At 40.7% G+C, this 23,587-nt stretch overlaps 1 protein-coding gene across 5 annotated transcripts in view; it reads right to left on the bottom strand.

The window, feature by feature from the left end:
- Positions 1-23,587, bottom strand: part of KATNBL1 (katanin regulatory subunit B1 like 1) — a 71,756-nt gene that overhangs the window by 44,590 nt on the left and 3,579 nt on the right. The window contains exon 1 of one of the 5 annotated variants that reach the window (XR_008618628.1): positions 11,386-11,538. The exons of 1 other annotated variant lie outside the window; for it this stretch is intronic. The gene's annotated coding sequence lies outside the window, so the exon portion shown is untranslated. Of the gene's footprint in view, positions 1-11,044; positions 11,107-11,385; positions 11,627-13,502; positions 13,629-23,587 lie in introns of those variants that run through there. 3 more of the 5 variants (XM_028495569.1, XM_007127722.2, XM_028495571.2) reach the window with 3 other exon arrangements.

The raw sequence follows: 23,587 nt of genomic DNA on the forward strand, positions 1-23,587 counted from the left end.
TCCAAGAACATGGTATATCTCTCCATCTGTTGGTATCATCTTTAATTTCTTTCATTAGTGTCTTACAGTTTTCTGCATACAGGTCTTTTGTCTCCCTAGGTAGGTTTATTCCTAGGTATTTTATTCTTTTTGTTGCAATGGTAAATGGGAGTGTTTCCTTAATTTCTCTTTCATATTTTTCATCATTAGTGTATAGGAATGCAAGAGATTTCTGTGCAATAATTTTGTATCCTGCAACTTTACCAAATTCATTGATTAGCTCTAGCAGTTTTCTGGTGGCATCTTTAGGATTCTGTATGTATTTTTAGTTTGCTTTTGAAATATTTAATATTAGTTGTATTTTTCTTATGTGATTAAACTGAAAGGACTAGGCGGTATGTGGTAAGGGGCAAACACAAGTCTTGGAGTCAGACTTCCTGGGTTTCAGTCCTGCTTTAACCATTTACTAGTTATGTGATATTAAGCAAGTTACTTAACCTCCTATTTTCAGAGTAGAGTTATGAGGATTAAATAAAATAATCCACTTACCACAATGTCTAGCACATGGTTAATCACTGTAAATGTTAGCTCTTATTAAGTTACACATAAACATCACTAGTAAAGAAAATTGCCTTTGGTGTGAGAAACATGTTTCGTGGTGTCAGCAAATTTTAATACCAGTTCCTAGATGTTATATGTTTCTGTATATGTGCACACATAGCACAGGAAAACAAAAAAGACTGAAAGGATAAAAGTTCTTTCTAAAGAGTGCTATTATAGTTGAATCCTTTTTTTTTCCTGTTTATTTTTGTACAGTATTAAGGTTGAACCATTTTCTTTGGCTTATTTTTCTGTATCAATTTTCTACAGTAAAAAAATTCACATTTTAAATAAAAGAATTAAGTTTCTTTTTTAAACATAAGAGAATACAGTAATAAGAAATAAAGTTTCTTAAGCCTTGAAACACATAAATTCCTAAGTTATGTAAAGCAACACAAAATTGTAAAATTCATGACTTGAATCACTTTAGGGAGAAGAATTCTTGGTATTACATACAACTGCATCATAGTAACTAGGAGTTTTCTGCTTCATTCCTGCTTACAACCTTAAACTTCCCAAACTGTCCTACTGTAAAATTCTCACCATCACCACAAGATTTACAGTGGGAGAAACACAAACAATTATAATACATTATGTTAAGCATACTGATATGATTTATCTAAGAGCTTATGGGGAAAAATTGCTCTTTGAGTTAATATATGAAATAGAATGGTTTTAAGCAAAGCTATTTAGAGAGTCATTTTACAGAGTAACAATAGCTTTTAGGTCAGTAGGACTCACCCAGTGACTCTCAATAAGTGTTTAACTAAATTTTAATCAACATGTAAAATGTATTCTCATAACTATTCCAACAAGGGCGTTCAACACAAATGGTGCGCTGAACAGACTACGTGACCCAGTGTAGAGCAGATACAACTTATCACATGTAAGAACTAAAAAAACATACTTTAATGTCAAGCCAGTTTTGAAAAAAGATTACATGATTCCCTAACTGTGACACTGATTTATCTAGCATATTTGGGCAGGTGGGTGGGGTGTGGTTTACAAAGGCAGCAGACACTTGTACTGCTCAAAGTGACAAAGTGAATGGCATGTTAACTGTGCTTTTCATAAACTATATGAGAAACTATTACATTGGCAGAGTAATGATACATTGTGTTGACTTGTTTCATTTCGTTTGGAGCCTTTTAATCCCTTCTAGATTCTAATCTGATTGAAGGTTAACATTTTGAAATAATGTGTCAATTAGATGGGGTATGGATTGGGGGCAGGGGGAGAAGAAAAAGAGAAGCACAGAAACAAATACAGCCGGTGCTTATTCATGCACTGTCCAGGGAAAGAGTGCCCCATCAAGTTACCCAGATTTTCTAGTACATTTCTAGGTTTATTCCTATTGAGGAAATCAATTTACCAAGTTATCGGGGCCTGATATCATTAAACAGTCAAATCATAAAACTTAAGTACCATCATTCTGATTCCCTGTTCTTAACTCAAAACCCCTAGTACCTGGAGTAAACCCCAAGGGCTTTTTTATTTGCTGAATGATTCAACACACCACCTTCTCTTAATTCAGTTTCCCATGGAAGGCTGGTTTGAGAGATAATGTCAAATTCAGGAAGGTGGGGCTTCCCTGGTGGCGCAGTGGTTGAGAGTCCGTCCGCCTGCCGATGCAGGGGACGCGGGTTCGTGCCCCGGTCCGGGAAGATCCCACATGCCGCGGAGCGGCTGGGCCTGTGAGCCATGGTCGCTGAGCCTGCACGTCTGGAGCCTGTGCTCTGCAACGGGAGAGGCCACAACAGTGAGAGGCCCGCGTACCGCAAAAAAAAAAAAAAAAAAAAAAAAAAAAAAAAAATTCAGGAAGGTGGGTCAAGCGTGAAAATACAGATTTCTGGCAATTCAGTGGGTACAACATGATGATACGTCATTTCAGTCAATTAGACCAAACTGAATTCCAACTCTCTTATGACTAAGTCACCCTGAAATAAAAATTACAAAATCGATACTAAGTGGGAATTACCATTCCCACCACCTACTCCTGAGTTTGTTTTCTTTTAATAAATTTATTTATTTATATTTATTTTTGGCTGCATTGGGTCTTTGCTGCTGCGCACAGGCTATCTCTAGTTGCAGAGAGTGAGGGTGTGGAGCACGGGCTTCTCGTTGCAGTGGCTTCTCTTGTTGCGGACCACGGGCTCTAGGAGTGCAGGCTTCAGTAGTTGTGGCTTGTGGGCTCTAGAGCGCAGGCTCAGTAGTTGTGGCGCACAGGCTTACTTGCTCTGCGGCATGTGAGATCTTCCTGGACCAGGGCTTGAACCCGTGTCTCCTGCACTGGCAGGCGGATTCTTAACCACGGCACCACCAGGCAAGTCCCTACTCCTCAGTTGTAATAATTAAGTCCACTGAGTATTCTACATTAAGGAACTGAGATTAATAATGGGAAAACAAAGTTAGCTAAATTCTGATAACTAGGTGTTTGTTTATCATCACCTTTATCAATAGTTTTGGACATACAGACTTAATTTTTTCAGTGACTTTATGCCTTTTACTGGAAAGTTGATGGGTGGGGGGGAGATAAGATACAGAACAGTATGCTATTACTTAAGTGAAAAATAAAGTGTACGTGAGTGATTGCTTATATATTCACTGAGTATCTTTGGAAGGATACACAAGAAACTGGGGAGAAAAGTCATTTCTAGAGAGAGGATATGTGTGGCTGGGGGATGGGGTGAAAGGGAGACTTCCCTTTTGGACTTTTTGAATTTTGTATCAAATGCAAATATTATGTTTCATTTTTAACCATTTTTTAAAAATTGAAGTATAGTTATTTTACAATGTTGTGTTAGTTTCAGGTGTACAGCCAAGTGATTCAGTTATATTACATATATATTCTCTTCCATTATAGGTTATTACAAGATACTGAATTTAGTTCCCTGTGCTATACAGTAGGTCCTTGCTGTTTATCTATTTTATACATAGTAGTGTGTATATATATTAGGAGTTAATCCCAAACTTCTAATTATGTTTTAACTAAATTAAAATGTATTATATATTTCTTTTCTTATGACTATATAAACATCCGAATCTTTGGGAAGACTTAAGGTTTCTTAAGCCACGTAGATAATTATCGTAGCATGTTCTGATGAATATCCCTTACTCTCCCTGTTACTACATTCCATTATTTTTCTGGAAATATTCACAGGGAGGAAAAACCACTCTAATCCTTTCCAATTGTCTTCTTAAACTCAGAAATGTAAATATATATACATATATATAAAACAACATCATCTTAAGGATCCTTTTTGACCCCTTGTTTAGCTACTAAAAGTATTCCTGATGCTTTCAAGATAGACAGACTCTATATATGTGAAAGGATATGCCAATAAGATACATAACACTCAAAAAAGACAAGCTGATATAAACTAATTTTAACAACCTATCTTCATGATTTGGACTAGGATTACCAGTCTGTTGTAATACATGTTCCTAATTTTGAAATCAGTAGAGTGAAGTATGCCCTAAGACCCTAAATATTAGGGTAGATTGTCCTTTGAGAAGCAAATGAAGAAATCAACAGAAGATGATGCTAGCATCCTTTTATAGCAATGGTTCTTAATGCTTCTTACACTAGAATGCTTGTGAGGATTATCGTACATCCCATCAGTTACAAGGTTTGTTACCACCATTATCCTGGGCTGAAATCAGAGCATACTGAAGTCTGAAAACACCCCCTTCCCTTAGGGAACACTCCCTTCTCCAGAGGAATTGCATACTGCTTTAAGGAGATATAATGACTTCCAGGTCTAAGACTTAACTGTAACCAAATTTAACATATTAGCCTCATTAAAAAAAAAATCATTTGTCTCAATGTTTCCGCTAAACTCTGGAGTTGTATCTCCAACTTCCTACAAGTCAGTTCCACTCGGATGTCTAAGCGTCATCATTCTTGAACTTAATATATTGAAAATAGAACCCTTAATATCCACCCTCTCAAATCTGCTCCTCCTAACCGTTCCTAACTCAGTAAATGGAACCATCATCTTCCCAGCTGCTCAAGTCCAAAACAGAGGATTCATCCTTGATTTCTCTTTCCCTAAACTCCCTATATCCAATACATTGATTATGCCTTTATAATATATTCCCAAACTAGAATATAGTTTGGGAATATATTACCACCATCCTAGAGCAAACTACCATCATCTCTCCCTTGGACTATAGTATCAGTTTCTCCTAAATGCTCCAGCCATACTGGTCTTCTGTCTTTAAACATGTTGAGCTCATTTCCATTTTGTGGCATTCCTTCTGCTTAAAATATTTCTCCCATATACCCTCAGGGCTGCTGCTTCCCAGCTCAAATGTCACCCATCCTAGAAGATTTCCCTGACCACCCAATCAAGGATAACCCTACCCTCACCACCAACCATGCTCTATAGCAGTACCTTATTTTTCCCCTCCAGAGCACTTATCACTATCTGAAATTAACTTGCTTATTTGCTTATTGTCCATGTACTCCCACTAGACTGTGAACTCCATGAGACCAGGAACCACATTCACTGTATCTAGGATAGTACCTGACATATAGTGGGTACTTAATGAATAGCTGATAAATGAAGAAACATATCTAAAGAAAGATTATGTCAACCATGAAAGATAACGGTCAGACAGGAGAGAAGAGTAACAATATATTCAAAAGTGTCAAAGGGGGAGGTGGTTTTTGGACATGAGTCCACCTTCTCTCCAGGCTGCCAGCCTCCTGAATAAAGCAACCTTTCCTCTCTAACTTAAAAAAAAAAAAAAAGTCAATGGGTGTCCCAACTGTAGTAAACGTTAAAACTGTGCCATGATATTCCAGTTCTCCTTTCAGATACATGATAGGTTTATACTTGCCCATCATCTTGAAGTTAGGCATGGTCATATGACTTGCTCAGTACTCCTGAGCAAGGACAACACACAGTAGAGACCCCAGACAACTCACATGTAATATGAATTGAGAAAAAATAATCCTTTGTTATTTTAAGCCACTGAGATATGGTGGTTATTTGTTACTGCAAAATAACCGAGCCCATCCAGACTGATAAACCATCCAAACAATGTTGTGGACACAGAATTATATAGTCAGTCTCACTAAGTAGTCAACTAATACCACTAAATATATACTATACATATACTTAATTTCCAGATACGTGTGCCAACAAGGAGAGAAAAAATTGTTTATGTAGAGTTTTAAGGATTCTTGTTCCTTGATGTTATTTTTCAGTAAATTAATAATTCAGCCAAATAATCAATGCCACCCAATACAAGGCTTCTTGAGAAATAGTCTGTCAGCCTCTCCTTATCTGAAAACATACTTTCTAGGTAAGAATAATTGTGTTTTTTGTTTCATTATTATCTACAACAACTATTCAATAATTAGAGTCCAGGGAATTCCCTGGTGGTCCAGTGGTTAGGACTCTGGGCTTTCACTGCCAAGGGCCCAGATTCCATCCTTGAGGAACTAAGATCCTGCAAGCCACATGGCACGGCAAAAAAAAAAAAAAAAAAAAAAAAAAAGTTACAGTCCAGGTCACTGCAGGGGAAAGACTAGGATAGACTAAAAAGGTAAATTGGCTAAAATGCAGAATCACTGAATGCCGGGTCCGGAATCTTGGACTTTAGTTTGTAGACAAAACAGGCTTACTTAGAAGCTTTGTATATCATATGATTAAAAATATTCCTGAAGATTATTTTATATGGCAGTTGTAGAATCAGGATGACTGGAATAGGAAGGCTAAGAGTACTAGTGTCTAACTGCTGTGCCATGAATCCTCCATAGATGAAAGACCAAATTTTAATCGATATATATGATTTATTTTTGCGATAACACTAAACATACTGTTAATGATAATATTAAGTGGTATAGGGAATAGGCAGAGCATAGATTTTTGAAAATAAGAGTAAAAGGCACATTGAAAAATCAGGCTGGCACTAAAGTAAGATCTGGTGATGGACAAAACTGCACTTTGTGAGCATGAAGGGCAGTCAGGGCAGTCATTACTTAATAGTTCTGAAAGGCAGCCAAGTGAATAATGGATGCTTTACAACAACTAGGAGGTATTTTTATATTGTAGCAATGATTGGGTTGTAATCAGGTTGATTTGTATTGAGTTCTTTCAAGGTACTCAGAGGATCTGTACAGTACTCCAACAAGCTTGTCTTTCCTCAAAAACAACCCATTCCTTCACTCATTCAACAAATATTAACACATGTTATATACTAATTACCACTCTAGGCACTGGGAAAACAGAAGTAAACAAAACAAAGTTCCCTGCCTTCCTGGAGCTTGTATTCTAGTGCCATTTAAATTCCATTCTAAAATTCCTCCCCCAGTCTTATGATATGGGAGTAGCTTTTACAAATGCCTTTGGAAGAAATCATTTATGATCTATGATTAATTCATGCTGAAATGTAAAAGACTAATAGTCTCCCCATGGTAATTACAAAAGCAAATACTTAACAGATTCACAGACTCTTAAGATTTGGAAAGGACCTTGGAAATAATTTCAATTTACAGATAAAATTAAGACATTTGCCCAAGAACACTCAGCCACTAATAGGAGAACCAGGTTTAGAACTGTAGCTTCCAGTGTTACAGCCTTTCCCATATACCAGGCTGCCTGTTTTAAGATTACACTAGTTAGAAGAGATGCTAGAACGGGTATTCATGATTCATACATAGGTGGTAGGTTCCTAAGTGACTTGTTCAGGAATTTTAGGCAGTGTGTAAAACTGAAGGAGAGACAGGTGATTATAGGGGAGGCAAACTAGGGGTAACTTTCAGAAGACCCTTTCCTCCCATCTCTACCCTCATCATGTCCCAAGAACAAAGAAATTACAAAACTTCTCCAAAGTTAATGGATATTAGCTATTAGTGAGAAGGTACCGGGGGTGGGGGATGAACATGAAGTACTAAAACAGTCAGTAGTAAAAAAAAGTCAAATTACATCCTATCCAATTTGAAAAGCGTATAGTCCCAGTAAAAGTACCATTTGTATTAGCTTTAAGGGTTTTTTTTTTTTTTTTTTTTGCGGTACGCGGGCCTCTCACTGCTGTGGTCTCTCCCGTTGTGGAGCACAGGCTCCGGACGCACAGGCTCAGCGGCCATGGCTCACGGGCCCAGCCACTCCTCGGCATGCGGGATTCTCCCGGACCGGGGCACGAACCCGTGTTCCCTGCATCGGCAGGCGGGCTCTCAACCACTGCGCCACCAGGGAAGCCCCTAAGGTTTTTTTTTTTTAATTTACTTTCCTAAATACGTTTTCCACAAAGCACCAAATTAACTGATAGAGATCAACAAGTATAATGATTGATAAAATAGCAATGTAATATAGACGGATGTGATGTAATGACGCATCCCATCAGTGGGCAAGCGTTTTTAAAGATAATTCCTCCTCCTCTGGAAGCGTTATACTCACTTTAAAGATAATTCCTCCTCCTCTGGAAGCGTTATACTCACCTCTTGCTTATAAACTTTAGCAATCTATACATTTTAGAAACTCGAACTAGTCATTTAATCTTTCAAAGTAAAGATTCATGACCAATAAACTTGAGCCTTACTTAGTATCCTAATAGAAAACATATTTCAAAAAACCTTTCCAAGAAGGGGAAGACTTGCAAAGAAAGAACTGAAAAATAAGCTTAGTACAAAAAAACAAAAAGCTAAAAAAAAAGAAAGAAAAGGAAGATTATTAATTATAGGAGTTTTAGGAAAAATGTAAGCTGATAGGCATCAAGGATCCTCATTAAAATCTCATTATGTATCTCTGTAAACGGCAGTTTCCATACCTAAGATGAAAAGTATTATGAGAATCCCAATTTATTTCAATAGCTGAACCATTATTTTAGCTTCCTAGATTTAAAAACTTGGAGATACCATACACTTTTACCCTATTGTTTCCTACAGTTAATCAGTCATCATGTTCTAATATTTCTTCCTTCAAAATGTCTATTTTGAATACAAAGCAAAATTCCCAACTTGAAAAGAACACACACAAAAAACAAAGAAGACTGACCATTAAAAAGAACATTTTTCAAAGAATGGGAAATACTCATGATATGCTGAGTCAAAATAACAAAAAAAAAAAAAACCCACAAGGAGAAAAATGTATAATCCTAGTTTTATGAAGGAAAAATAGCTATCAGCATAAAAAAAGATTTGAAAGGAAACACCACATGAAAATGTTAACAGTTGTTCATTCTGCTTGGGGGATTTTATAAGCGGCTTTTGCTCTTTTTACACTTTCTCTACATTTCCTAAATTTCCTACAATGAACATGCATTATTTTCAAACTTGGAAAAAATATTATTTACATAGTTGTCTCATGTTCACCACTACTTGTTCACTCTCAGTGCTCCTATCCTAACTCCTTATGGCTTCTTTCCCCCAGGACTCCAACAATAGCTGCCTTCTTGAGGTCTCTGAGGCTGCTTCGCCCTAACTTTAATATTGCTTGTACTCATGCTCTGGAAATTCATCATTCATATTTATCTATAGCACATGGAAACAGAGGCTGGCCATATAAGCAAACAACTTAAAAGAGGATTTCTCAACCTCATCACCACTGACATTTGGGGTAATTATTTCTCAGGGAGGGGCTGACCCATTGCAGGATGTTTAGCAGCATTCTTGGCCTCTATCCACTAGATGCCAATAGCACCCCACCCCCCAAGGAGTGACACTGCCAAATGTCCCCTGAGGGGCAAAACTGCCAGCAGCTGAGAATTACCGATTTAAAAGTTTTTAAACTTCTAAAATCGTATCTCTTTTTATATATATGTCAAACCTAAACTTCTTTGACATATGTCTTATATAACATGCCTCAGAGTCTGCCATAATCTTATTTTTCTCAATAGGAACTTTCCAAAGAGACCAGACTTACTGTTCCCTAGAAAAATCATTTTCATTCCCAATTTTAAGTCTTTGAACACACTGTTTCCTCACTAAAATTCCCCATTCACACTTCTATTCAATGCCCTACATCCATACTTCAGTTTGGGTTCTTTTCAGAAGCATTACTGATCTACTCAGTTCAGTTCATCATACACCCACTGAACTAATAAAGAATATCTCATATATCTTTCTTCTTTTTTTTTTTTTTTTTTTTTTTTGGTGGTGGTGGTGGTGGTGATTGTTGTTAATCTTATATCCCAAACTAGACTAACTTCCCTCAGGTTGCTGGCCTGGCACATTTCTTTTGTATAACCAATTGGGCCTAACATTGCTTGATAACTGATGAATGAAATTAAAAATTTAAATGCTCGGCTGTAAATAAGTGTAAACTGATTTCTTAATTACTTTTGAATCCTATTTCTTGTCATGGAGTTATTAGTTAAGTTAATCATTCCAAGTATAGAGTAACCACTCAGTAAGTTTTCAGAAAGAATCATTAATATATAATGGTATATTATAAGGAATTACATAGGTTTCAAACTGTTCTCTACACTTTTAGGAAATGACACAAAGAGATTAAAACTATAACTTACAATACAAACATGAACTTTATAAATTCTATTTATCTTAAAATAGCCAATGGATTTTGCCACTCGATGCACAAAAGTAACGTCCACAAGAGCAGAGAACTCGATTTAGTACTGTGTGCATGTACACGAACGCACCTCACACGTATATTATCTCCCCATTTGAGAGAAGTAAATAAAATGAAACTGCTTTGTAAACTAAAAAGAGCCACATATAAAGGAGGCAGTAGAGCAGCATAGCTAAAAACTAAAAGCATGGAGCCAGCCTGCTTGGGTCCCAATTATACTAGCTGTGTAACCTTGTACAAGTTACTTAACGTCTCTGTGCCTCAGTTTTCTCTTTGTCAAAATGGGGATAATAATAGTATCTGTCCCAAAGCAAAGCTCTCAAAACAGTGCTTGGCATATAGAAAGCACAAAATAAATATTAACCAATGTTATGATTACAACGCTAGTTATTAGCCAAGTAAAAGCCTCAACGTATAAAGTTAAAGTTCTGATTCAAGTCTGAAGCTGGTTTAAAAAACAACACAACAGGACAAACTACACAAATTTAAGCTATTAGGTGGACTAGTTTCTCATAATCTTTGCCAGTGCTAAACTGGTGATTATTACAGACCTAATTTCTGTTAGTCTTTTTTTTTTTTTTAAATCTCAAAGAAACTGACATAGAAACCTCTGTTTTCAAGGAATTTTACAAGCCACAAGAAAACAAATCAACTCTTTGTTTTCTCCATATTTAAGCCCATTTAAGACTTTGGTAAAAGCCTAGGTACTGTTACAGAACAACTTTTCAGAAAACACAATGAGGTTTTTAAAGTTGCAATCAGCAATTCTTATGCAGTTATGTCAAGTTTTTGTTCCGCTGAACAAAAGGTTATGTGTCAGGGAAGCAAGGACCCGACAGAAAATAAGGAAATACCACGGCCGGGCCTAGGCAGCTCTCGGGAAAACCTGTCCTCAAACAGAGCGCCTCAGACGCCGGCGTCCTTACCCCCGCCCTGGGATGCACAAGTCGGCTCCACCCGCAGATAAATAAGTGACAGCAGGTTCCGTCCACGCCTCTCCCAGCCCGGACCCCTCGCGCCCACCCGAGCGGGCTCCTGAGCCCGCCGCCCCGACCCTCCTCGCCGGGGCCGGGTAGGGGGCTCCACGGGAGACCGCGTCCCCGCCGCCCCCGACCCCCGACCCCTGCAGCCCCGCGCGGGCCGGACCGAGCAGAGGCCGCTGCGGGGCCTGCAGGTGGGCCCAGGGCGCGGTCAGGCCCGAGGAGAAGCCTGGCCCCCACAGGGCAACCGCCGACGCGGGGATGGCGCAGGCCCGGTCGTCACTTACCTGCGCCTCATGGTACCGCGGCGCCTCCGCCTAACCCAGGCGCTGACCGACTGCGCCCCGGCAGCCCAGACTATCCCTCGGGTCCCCGGCCGAGCCCACTCAGGGCCATTCAAACGCGGCCGCACGCGCGGCCCGCCGGGATAGCTCCCCCTAGGCCGTCTCGGAGGCTCCGCCCAACGCTGCCTCCGCCCCTCTCAGGTTGCGCAGGGAGGGGTGCAGGGAGCGGGAGGAGGTGGTGCGGACACAGTGCCCTCTGGCGGACACAGGTACGTATGGTAGTCCTGCTACGATGGGGCAAGTAATACTGCTCGGGGAACTGAGGGTGGATAAGAGTCAAAGAATGACCCTGCGCTAGTCACAGTCTAGTGGGTGAAACCGTGCTTTAAGTGTTGTACCAGGAGGTGCAAACAATCTGCTATAAAAATATGGTGCAGGGGGGCTTCCCTGGTGGCGCAGTGGTTGAGAGTCCGCCTGCCGATGCAGGGGACGCGGGTTCGTGCCCCGGTCTGGGAGGATCCCGCATGCCACGGAGCGGCTGGGCCCGTGGGCCATGGCTGCTGGGCCTGCGCGTCCTGAGCCTGTGCCCCTCAACGGGAGAGGCCACAACAGTGAGAGGCCCGCGTACCAAAAAAAAAAAACAAAAAAAAAACCCAAAAAACCATGCCTAATAAAGATGTTAAAAAAAAAAATATGGTGCAGGAAGGGGACTTCCCTGGTGGCGCAGTGGTTAGGAATCTGCCTGCCAAGGCAGGGGACACGGGTTTGACCCCTGGTCCGGGAAGATCCCACATGCCGCGGTGCAACTAAGCCCCGTGCACCATAACTACTGAGCCTGCGCTCTAGAGGCCGCGAGCCACAACTACTGAGCCTGTGTGCCACAACTACTGAAGCCCACTCGCCTAGAGCCCGTGCTCCGCAACAGGAGAAGCCACAGCAATGAGAAGCCCGGGCACTGCAACTAGAGAGAGCCCGTGCGCAGCAACGAAGACCCAATGCAGCCAAATAAATAAATAAATTTATTTTTTTAAAATATGGTGCAGGGAGAGACTTATTCATTCACTCCTATTTAAGTGCACTAAGGCAAAATATTTAAAAGGGTAGACTGGAGCTCTGCGACCTCGGGGAAGTCATATAAACTCCCGTGAGCTCTGGTTTCCCCATGTGTAAAATGGGAATGTTAATGGTATCTGCCTCATCGTTATGAGGATTACATGAGTTAACACATATAAAATTCTTAGAGGAATGTATCTGGCACACGGTAAGCACTATATAATTGTTAGCTCTTATTTGTTAGTTCCTGATATTTGCCAGACTCTGTTCTGGACTGTTAAGAACACAAGAAATATGCATGATGTGGACCCTGTCCCCAGGAAGCAGGCTCAGTTTCTTTGGGATGGTGAACACTAGAGGATGAGGTTAGGGTTGGATCTGTCCCTGACGTGCTTTTAATTACTGAGGGTAATTCTCTTCATCTTAGTGGAGACAGAGTCTACCCATCTTCACAGGTAAGCTACTGGTCAACGTTAACCAAATTGTGACAGGAGCAAGTTTGTCTCTGGTGGGCCTCTCATCCCTTGCAGAAGCCTATCAAGTAGTGCATCTGGTGTAACAGTTGCTGACTGCAAGACTCCACATCCCTGGACTCACTGCTTTAGGCACTCTGTTCAGAACTCCCCAGGGCTACCTAAGTTGGGTTTAACGATATTTTTGTGGGTCCATCATGTGCCAGGCTGACATCGTACCAGGAGATAGCCTGGGGAAGCTCATAGTGGCTTGGACAAACAGGGAAAGAGATCATTCCAATACATTGTGGTGAATGCAATGATAAAAGGTATATCCTAGAGGCTGTGGAAGTTCAGAGCAATGTGAGGCCTGGCAGATAAACTAATCAGAGCTAAAATATCATTAGGTGATAATAACAATGTATTTTTCCCCTCTAGTAACAAGGTCCTTACTTACTTAATACAAAAAAATTAAGTAATGGTGAAAATTTCAGGCACTACTTTAGGTTGATGGGAGAAATATTTTTAGGATATGTTTTGCATAAGCAATGCCTTTGTGAGCTTCTCAGATTGTACCAAGCACAAGCAGGCATGTACCGCTGTGCGGGGCCATACCTGTCAACAGAGGGGACTGTTGAGAGAGTCCAGCAGGGTGAGTGAGTGAAGGATGCAGGAGCCCTGGGTTCTAGTGGTGTGCAGCGTAGAACATTCCCAGAGTATGACTTCCACTAAGTGGGTGTGCTGTTTTAAAGAAAATAAAATTCAACATACATGGGTGAAGTGAATTTCTCTCCAACTATTTCTTCATCACCATTTATCACAAACAGGAATTTCTCGATGACCCACTATGCAAAAGGCACTGTGCTGGGCCCTCACCAGAAGAGGGTGAAGAGTGTAAGGCACAGTTCTTACCCTCAAGGAAGGCTGGGTGATGAGGTAAGACAAGTAACAGAGTCCTAGGACTCAGGGAATCTGCTCTGTTAACACAGAAGGATCTCAGCTCAAACAAGGTCCCAGGTTGTCTGAAGGCCAGAGGAGAACCTTGATGTTCTCATTTCTAGAGCTTCTTAGGGCAAGAGTCTCAGGCAGGTTCATCTTCAGACTCTAGTTCTGGGGTTTACAGATCTCTGGCCCATCGTTCTCATGAGGCTGCCAAATGTCAACATAACTTAAGTTGAAAATAAAGAAATTTGCCTTCATATTGCTATTTTTGAAATATATACCATTTTAGGGATGATATGCAGGTCAGTTTTCTTCATTGATATTTTTCAGTCAATAAAGTTGAATTTTTTTTCCCCTTGGAGCACAATCAAGTTTTTGTTGTTGTTGTTAAGGGATTAAAAAAGTGCATTCCATACATATTTTTATTGTCCCTGCACCACCAGCCCTTATGCACAGAAAGGTGTTTCCCCGCCAGCCCTCACAGTGGACAGTCTCCGAGGGAGTGCACCCCCTCTAGCCATTCCCTCAGTGCTTCCTTCTGACTGCCTTAAATATTCCTTCCATCTGAGTGAACAGGCAGCTGAATTAGCCTTTCTGCCCTACATTCCCCCTCTCACAGGGGTATGGACATCATTCAGAGACGGTGTGTAGAATAACCCTGACTATAAACACCCATGTGAGAAAAGAACTCTCCTGCAAAGTTGTATGTACGCTTCTGAGTGGAGAGTCAGGGAAGGGATCATGCAGGAAGGCAGCAGTCGGGCCTGACAAGCTGGACAGGATTTTGACAGGCAGGGTGTTCCAGATAGACAGGGGAAGTACAAAATAAATTCCAGGACCGCCGTCTATCCTGATTTGAGTGGGGTGGAGAGAGCTCTGGAGAGTAGCAGGGGCAAAGACTGTCACCTGACAGGTTGTGAAGATCCGGAATAATCAAGCAAAGGTGTTTGGGAAGGAAAAAAACTATTAGAAACCATTAAAAGTCTATTACTAATGGACAAGCACTGTTTCCATTTGAACATATGTTTTTTTCAGATATTTTACTATGCAAATGTAACTACATTTAAGAAATGAGATCATATCCTTACAACTTTGTAAACTGCCTTTTTATGATAAATATCATATTACATAGATCAATCCATATATTAATTGAAATGCCAAATCACTATAAATGCACATAATAATAAAAATGGCAGTTGAAACTTTAAAACACAAAACAACAAGGCATAGGCATTGGGCAGGGAAATGACAGAGTTAAATCAGTACTTTAGGAGGATTAATCTATCACCAGGATGCAAGATGACTAGTGGGAGGGAGGGAGGTTGAGCCTTAGGTTTGACAATATTGTCCTTCAGGCCGGAGGTTCAGGGAGCCAGAGCATTTACTGTGGTGATGCCATTCTCACCCCTCAGACTGATGCCAGGCCTGACAGAGGACCAAGCGTGAAGACACGTAAAACACAACAGCTCGTCCATTCCATAGCTAACTACATCCACTGCTCAGCCTCAGAGCCCTTGGAAAATTCCAGCTGACTTTGGCAGTCAAAGTGAGAAGTCAATTCCTTTTATTCTGCTCCTCCCTTCCCCACCTTCCTGTGCAGACTGTGGAAGGAAAGAATGGCAGCAGGGAAAGTTTCAGATAAGGCAGTAGCAGTGGAAAGGAGCAAAGCTCACTCCCCGTTTGCAAGATCCACGGTCATTTCAAATACCACCACGGTACAGATGCCTTGGTGGCAGAAGCAGCAGCAGCTTCCTGGATTTTGTTTGGCAGGTGGAGGGTGGGGGGCTGGTGGGGGGACTGTTGAATGGTAGGGGATCCTGCTGTTAAAAACAGTTTGTTTTGGGGCTTCCCTGGTGGCGCAGTGGTTGCGCGTCCGCCTGCCGATGCAGGGGAACCGGGTTCGCGCCCCGGTCTGGGAGGATCCCACATGCCGCGGAGCGGCTGGGCCCGTGAGCCATGGTCGCGGAGCGGCCTGCGCGTCCGGAGCCTGTGCTCCGCGACGGGAGAGGCCACAACAGAGGGAGGCCCGCATACCACAAAACAAAACAAAAAAAAAACAGTTTGTTTTGGATGCAGCTCTGTGGCACTTCGACAGCTGGAAAGCGGATGATGGTATTTGTTATAGATTTTCAAATCTGAAGCCAAAGAGACCGTTTCCCTCCTTCCCCAAGTAGATTTCCTGCAATTACATACATTGTCACCTGGAAGATGGTAGGGGTCAGCATGTTAGAGCGGAAAGAACACTAGCTTTGGGGCAAGGCTCATCTCTATCAGAAGCCTAGATCACTGCCTTTGGGCCCTTCTACACCATCTTTACCTTAACTGCAGAGCGAGGATAACTCTTCTCTCAGGGGATGTTGGGAAACAGGGTAACCTACGTAAAACACTCTAATAGTATATAGCACACTGATTGTGGCTCTCTCTCTGCAAAATATTCCCCACCCCTAACTTTACCTGTCCAGTGATTTTTCTAAGACAGAGAAGAACACAATTTGGTTGACTGCTGCCTTGGAAAAGGAGTCTTGGAACTAGACCAGTTCCAGGAGGGGGGCCAATGCCACGGAGACAGACTCGCTGTGGTGCCGACAGCCTGGTAATCAGTACAGGGTATCTAAGTTATGACCTTTCACAAAACAAGTCCAGCCATGCAGTTGCTTGGGGGTTGGATACTCCCGGGCCCTCATAACAGGCATAGCGGAGAGGAGTTCAAGGGCAGGGTGCAGGCAGGAACAACAAGCATCAGAAGCAGGATAATGTCCTTGGGAGGAGGGCTTGAAAGAGCAAAGGAGGTCTACAGCCTCAAGAGATTGGAGCTGCAGGAAGATCACTAAGACTGAAGTCCATTTCTTGGAGCTGGACACACAGTCAAACCACTCTGGCAGTAACAAAATTGAGTCTGACCCTAAACTGGCTATCCAAAATTAGCTGTGTTCTTCAGAACACCCATTCTGCAAGATGTTGATAGATTGAAAAGAGAGGGAAAAAGGAAGAAGAAAAAAAGGCTTCCTTGGCCAAAGAAGTTCGGTAACTGATGGATAAAACAAATATTTCTTTACTGTAGCATTTCCCAGTCTTTAAAATATGAACATTAATTGTGAATCTCTAAAAGAAAGGGAATTCCCTGGTGGTACAGTGGTTAGGACTCCGCGCTTTCACTGCCGAGGGCTCGAGTTCAACCCCTGGTGGGGGGAACTAAGATCCCGCAAGCTGCGTGGCAAGGTAGGTAGGTAAGCAAATAAATAAATAAATAAAAATAGAAAGATAGAGCAGTGCTGCCCAAACTTACCTAAACTCTGAATCCTTTAAAGGCGAGAGCACAAATATTCTACAGAAATAATCTGATCTACAAAGGGTAGCAGGACTATTTCCAGTCCTGGGAAATGGGGTGTGGCTCCAGTTGTAGGCTGGCTGGGGAGGACTGTGGAAGTTGGTGAGGGGCAACGTGGTGGTGCCTCATGATTGTGGCCAGGGCTGGATGAAAGCAACAGAAACTGAACATCTGGCAGAGGTATTAGAGTTTTTTTGAAAACTGAAAGATTTAGCCGGACTTTTTCCCTTGCCTTTTACAAAAATAAAAATATGGCCCTTCACGGAAGAGCATGTTATAAAACATGTTAAATAAGTCAAAATATAAATCAAAAAATCTGGGAGAGTCTAAATCAAAATGTCCATGAAAATTATTATTATTATATCACTTTTCTGCATGGTAGGATTTGTTAATTATCTTTTTTACTTATTTGTATTTATTTTATCTAATAAATGTCTTTCTTTTTTAATTAAAATAATTTTTAAAAATCACTTTACTGGGCTTCCCTGGTGGCACAGTGGTTAAGAATCCACCTGCCAGTGCAGGGGACACGGGTTCCAGCCCTGGTCTGGGAAGATCCCACATGCCGCAGAGCAGCTAAGCCCATGCGCCACAACTAAGCCTGCACTCTACAGCCCATGAGCCACAACTACTGAGCCCATGTGCCACAACTACCAAAGCCCGTGCACCTAAAGCCCATGCTCTGCGACAAGAGAAGCCACAGCAATAAGCCTACGCACCACAACGAAGAGTAGCCACCGCTAGCTGCATCTAGAGAAAAGTCCGCATGCAGCAACGAAGACCCAATGTAGCCAAAAATAAATAAAATAAATAAATTTTAAAAATCACTTTACTAATTTACAGCAATTAGGAAATTAAAATTGTGCAAATGTTTTAAAGTTTAGGATTTGATTTGGCAGCTTTGGCAATATTATTTTAGTATTTGCTATTATTTCCCACTTAAGCTAACCCTGGTTAGCCTAATTCATTTGAATGATTTCCTCTTTCAGAAGGAAACTTGTGTTAGTTTCCTAGGACCATAGTAAACAAGTACCAGAAACTGGATGGCTTAAAACAACAGAAATACAATCTCTAACAGTTCTAGAGGCTGGAAAACCAAAACCAAGGTGTTGGCAGGGCCATGATCTTTCTGCAGGTTCTAGGTGAGAATCTTTGTTTCCTTGCCTCTTTCTAGCTTCTGGTGGCTCTGGCAATTGTCGTCTTGTAGCTGCAGTACTCCAATCTGCCTCCATTGTCACATGGACTTCTACCCCATGTATCCATCTGTGTGCCCTCTCCTCTGATAAGGATATCAGTTATTGGATTTAGAACCCACCCTAATCCAATATGACCTCATCTAAACTAACTACATCTGCAAAGTTCCTATTTCCAATTAAGGTCACATCCTGAGGTTCCAGGTGGATGTGAATTTTGGGGAGACACTATATAACTCACTATAAGACTAAAAATAGGGCTTCCCTGGTGGCGCAGTGGTTGAGAATCTGCCTGCCAATGCAAGGACACGGGTTCGAGCCCTGGTCTGGGAAGATTCCACATGCCGCGGAGCAACTAGGCCCGTGAGCCACAACCACTGAGCCTGCGCGTCTGGAGCTTGTGCTCCGCAACAAGAGAGGCCGCGACAATGAGAGGCCCGCGCACCGTGATGAAGAGTGGCCCCCACTTGCTGCAACTAAAGAAAGCCCTCGCACAGAAACGAAGACCCAACACAGCCAGAAATAAAATAAATAAATAAAAATTTATTTTTTAAAAAAAGACTAAAAATAATTTAGTCCACAAACTCTTAAAAGTGTAAATTAGCACATTTTGGAGGGCCTATTTGAATTTATTAATATTGTAACTGTATAACCTCTGTGGTAAGCAACCTTAATTGTATGACTCTCCTACAGAACTGTGCTGACAAACTACCCAGGGATGTTCATAGTAACATTTTTTTCTAACAGTGACAAATGGGAACAACCTAAATGCCCATCAATTAGGGACTGGTTAACTAAATTATCGTACATCCATGCCATGTATACTCTAGCCTTTAAAAAGAATGAGGTAGATCTGAGTGACAGACATGGAAGACATCCAAGATGGATTAAGTGAAAATACAAGTCAGTGCACAGTGTTTAATATGTTTGCATTTATGTAATAAACTTCTACAAATTAAACAATCCTACATTTATTTTATGTTTTAACGGATGACTATCTTTCTAAAGCACTTCAATAACACAAAAGGTACTTATTGTTCTCCTTCAATTCTTCTGAATCCCACTTCATCCTTTTATTAGTCTGCTTGGGCTACCATAACAAAATACCATAGACTGGGTGGCTTTAACAACAGAAATTTATTTTTTCACAGTTCTGGAGACTGAGAGGTCCAAGATCAAGGTGCTGGCTGATTCAGCTCCTGGCGAGAGCTCTCTTTCCGGCTGTAGACAGCCACCTTCTCACTGTGTCCTCACCTGGCAGAGTGACACTGCAAGTTCTCTTGTGTCTCTTCTTATAAGGACACTAATCCCAGTATGAGAGCCCTACCTTCATGACCTCATCTAACCCTAATTACCCCCCAGAGGCCCCATCTCCAAATACATTGGGGTTTAGGGCTTCAACATATGAATTTTGGGAGGACAATCCTCCTTACAAAAAATTCAAGCTATAAAACAATGCTTTATAACGGAACCAATCGAGGCTTTTTAAAATTAGCACATAAGAAAAAATGCCACAAAGGACCTGGATTAGTCATTCAGATCCTTGGTGTAGAGACAGTTTAGCCCACCTCCAAGATAGCGGAAATTAATCACCAGCATGAATCCAGAGTAACCAAGCTTGAAGAAACATGTTAGGCTATCAGTGATATATCATAATGACTTATGCTATGGTTGTCATTCTTAGCTTTTAATGGGACCTGTGGGAATGGCAATCCTCCCAGCTTCCTAAGCAAGTGCTGGAGGGAAGTGCTATAATGGGAACCTGTGAATTGCAGGTAAAATGTGAATTGCACAACAGTCTTCCTGAAATTAAAAAAAGGTAATTGCTCACGAAGAATGGTATTACTAACCAACACCTTTTCCCAGCACCATATTAGTTCATGTCACTGCTGACAGGAGCATTTCATGACACTGCAGAGCCATGAACCAGAAATGGAAAAATCTGTAATCTGCATAGAAATGATGCAGAAACCCAACAAGAACTAGCAATGTAGGATCTTACTAAAAAAAAAAAAAAAAAAAAAAAATTTTTTTTTTTTTTTTTTTTCACTAAAGAGGTTTGAAAATGCAAACAGACAAAACAGAGGAAAAAGTTTCCTCTTGTTAAAACCCCATTACTGACACGGAATAAACTGAATCATGAGTGGTGCAACAGTAAGGTGTTCCTTCTCAGAAGGCAATAATGATAGCAGAGTTAAGTAACACAAATAAATGGAGATTGCAATAGAAGTCCATTTTATTTAAGCTGCCAAAAGGGTTAGGAGCTTTTAGAGCACACTGGGGGAACTGGTTGGACTGCTGAGGATAGCCGAATAGATTTATTATACGGACATTGTAAAATGGCAGAGACCAAAAACTTAAAACATAGCTGTAAAGCTTTTTTTCCTTTAAAGGGATGCATTCTCACAAATCTGGTTGTGTGAAAAAGAAATTTCTTTGTTCAAGTTTCAATCCAAATGCAACTGCTCTGAAGAGAATCGCATGAAGTATTAGAAATAGTCAGCTGCGCGGACTCCTAAAGGGGTTGGGGGGTGGGGTGGCAGGGGCGGGGAAGATATTTACAAAAACAAGTACCAAAACTGTGCAGGTGGCACAAATTGTAAAAGTCAAACAACGCAACTCATATGACCTGTGGAATCATGGTTTGCCTTCTCAGTTTAATTAAAATCATACTTGCTCAAAGCCACAAAGTAAAGGAAGTTTAACATTTATTTTTACAATTTATTTCTATTATTTTCTAATTCAAGTTTATCCCAGTGGGAGGCATAAAAGGAGGCTCTCAAAAACTGATTGCTTAAATTACTTTGTGTAAATTCAAACCTTGTCATTTTAGAGCAACCAAACACTCTAGGTCAGTGGTTCTCAGTCCTTGCTGCAAAGGAGAATCACCTGGAGAGCCATACAAAAATACTGATGACCTTGCTCTACCCTAAGCAAATGAATTAGAATCTCTGCGGGTGTGGCCAAGGCATCAGTATTTTTTAAGGGCTCCCAAGATGAGTCTCCTTTGAATCTAGGACAGAACCATTCCACTTCCAGGTTTAGAATCATGTCATATTATAATTAATAACATTTATATTTCTCTAAATCCAAAAGTGGTACCTGCATAATGCAGAGAATTACTAAAAGTATGGGAAAGCACAATTTTTAAAAATGATATGAAATCCCATTATTCCTTTATGTGTTTATGATTTGTCTTCTATGAATATACCATATATGAAAGAATAATATGCAAAATATGTATTCCAAAAAAATACATTTTAGAACTAGAAGGTACCCTAAGAAGTTATCTGGTACAAGTCCCTTATTTTATAGATGAAGAAATGTAGGTCAAGAGAGTTCCTACCTCTCTTAGGAGTTCATTTGGAGTCAGGATTAAAATATATGTTTCCCTTTACTTTTCTTACAAAACACATTTTTGTGCAAAAACTTGGATCCTCAAAAGTTTAATTCCAATCTGAAACTCCATTTCCATAAAGGATCTATTATTTCTAATGATATTCTAACAATCTTTAAAAAATATCAGTCAGATCTTTAAAGAGTGCCTTCTTCTTTCTCTTTAATTCTAGCACGTATATAGCAAGTTGCCCTCTGTGTTCTAAGGAACATTGATTCCATTGGACATTAACAGATGTGATAGAAAAAAAAAAAAAAACGAAGAGTAGCCACCGCTAGCTGCATCTAGAGAAAAGTCCGCATGCAGCAACGAAGACCCAATGTAGCCAAAAATAAATAAAATAAATAAATTTTAAAAATCACTTTACTAATTTACAGCAATTAGGAAATTAAAATTGTGCAAATGTTTTAAAGTTTAGGATTTGATTTGGCAGCTTTGGCAATATTATTTTAGTATTTGCTATTATTTCCCACTTAAGCTAACCCTGGTTAGCCTAATTCATTTGAATGATTTCCTCTTTCAGAAGGAAACTTGTGTTAGTTTCCTAGGACCATAGTAAACAAGTACCAGAAACTGGATGGCTTAAAACAACAGAAATACAATCTCTAACAGTTCTAGAGGCTGGAAAACCAAAACCAAGGTGTTGGCAGGGCCATGATCTTTCTGCAGGTTCTAGGTGAGAATCTTTGTTTCCTTGCCTCTTTCTAGCTTCTGGTGGCTCTGGCAATTGTCGTCTTGTAGCTGCAGTACTCCAATCTGCCTCCATTGTCACATGGACTTCTACCCCATGTATCCATCTGTGTGCCCTCTCCTCTGATAAGGATATCAGTTATTGGATTTAGAACCCACCCTAATCCAATATGACCTCATCTAAACTAACTACATCTGCAAAGTTCCTATTTCCAATTAAGGTCACATCCTGAGGTTCCAGGTGGATGTGAATTTTGGGGAGACACTATATAACTCACTATAAGACTAAAAATAGGGCTTCCCTGGTGGCGCAGTGGTTGAGAATCTGCCTGCCAATGCAAGGACACGGGTTCGAGCCCTGGTCTGGGAAGATTCCACATGCCGCGGAGCAACTAGGCCCGTGAGCCACAACCACTGAGCCTGCGCGTCTGGAGCTTGTGCTCCGCAACAAGAGAGGCCGCGACAATGAGAGGCCCGCGCACCGTGATGAAGAGTGGCCCCCACTTGCTGCAACTAAAGAAAGCCCTCGCACAGAAACGAAGACCCAACACAGCCAAAAATAAAATAAATAAATAAAAATTTATTTTTTAAAAAAAGACTAAAAATAATTTAGTCCACAAACTCTTAAAAGTGTAAATTAGCACATTTTGGAGGGCCTATTTGAATTTATTAATATTGTAACTGTATAACCTCTGTGGTAAGCAACCTTAATTGTATGACTCTCCTACAGAACTGTGCTGACAAACTACCCAGGGATGTTCATAGTAACATTTTTTTCTAACAGTGACAAATGGGAACAACCTAAATGCCCATCAATTAGGGACTGGTTAACTAAATTATCGTACATCCATGCCATGTATACTCTAGCCTTTAAAAAGAATGAGGTAGATCTGAGTGACAGACATGGAAGACATCCAAGATGGATTAAGTGAAAATACAAGTCAGTGCACAGTGTTTAATATGTTTGCATTTATGTAATAAACTTCTACAAATTAAACAATCCTACATTTATTTTATGTTTTAACGGATGACTATCTTTCTAAAGCACTTCAATAACACAAAAGGTACTTATTGTTCTCCTTCAATTCTTCTGAATCCCACTTCATCCTTTTATTAGTCTGCTTGGGCTACCATAACAAAATACCATAGA

The sequence above is a fragment of the Physeter macrocephalus genome, chromosome 11 (genome assembly GCF_002837175.3).
Source record: "Physeter macrocephalus isolate SW-GA chromosome 11, ASM283717v5, whole genome shotgun sequence".
NCBI lineage: Eukaryota > Metazoa > Chordata > Mammalia > Artiodactyla > Physeteridae > Physeter > Physeter macrocephalus.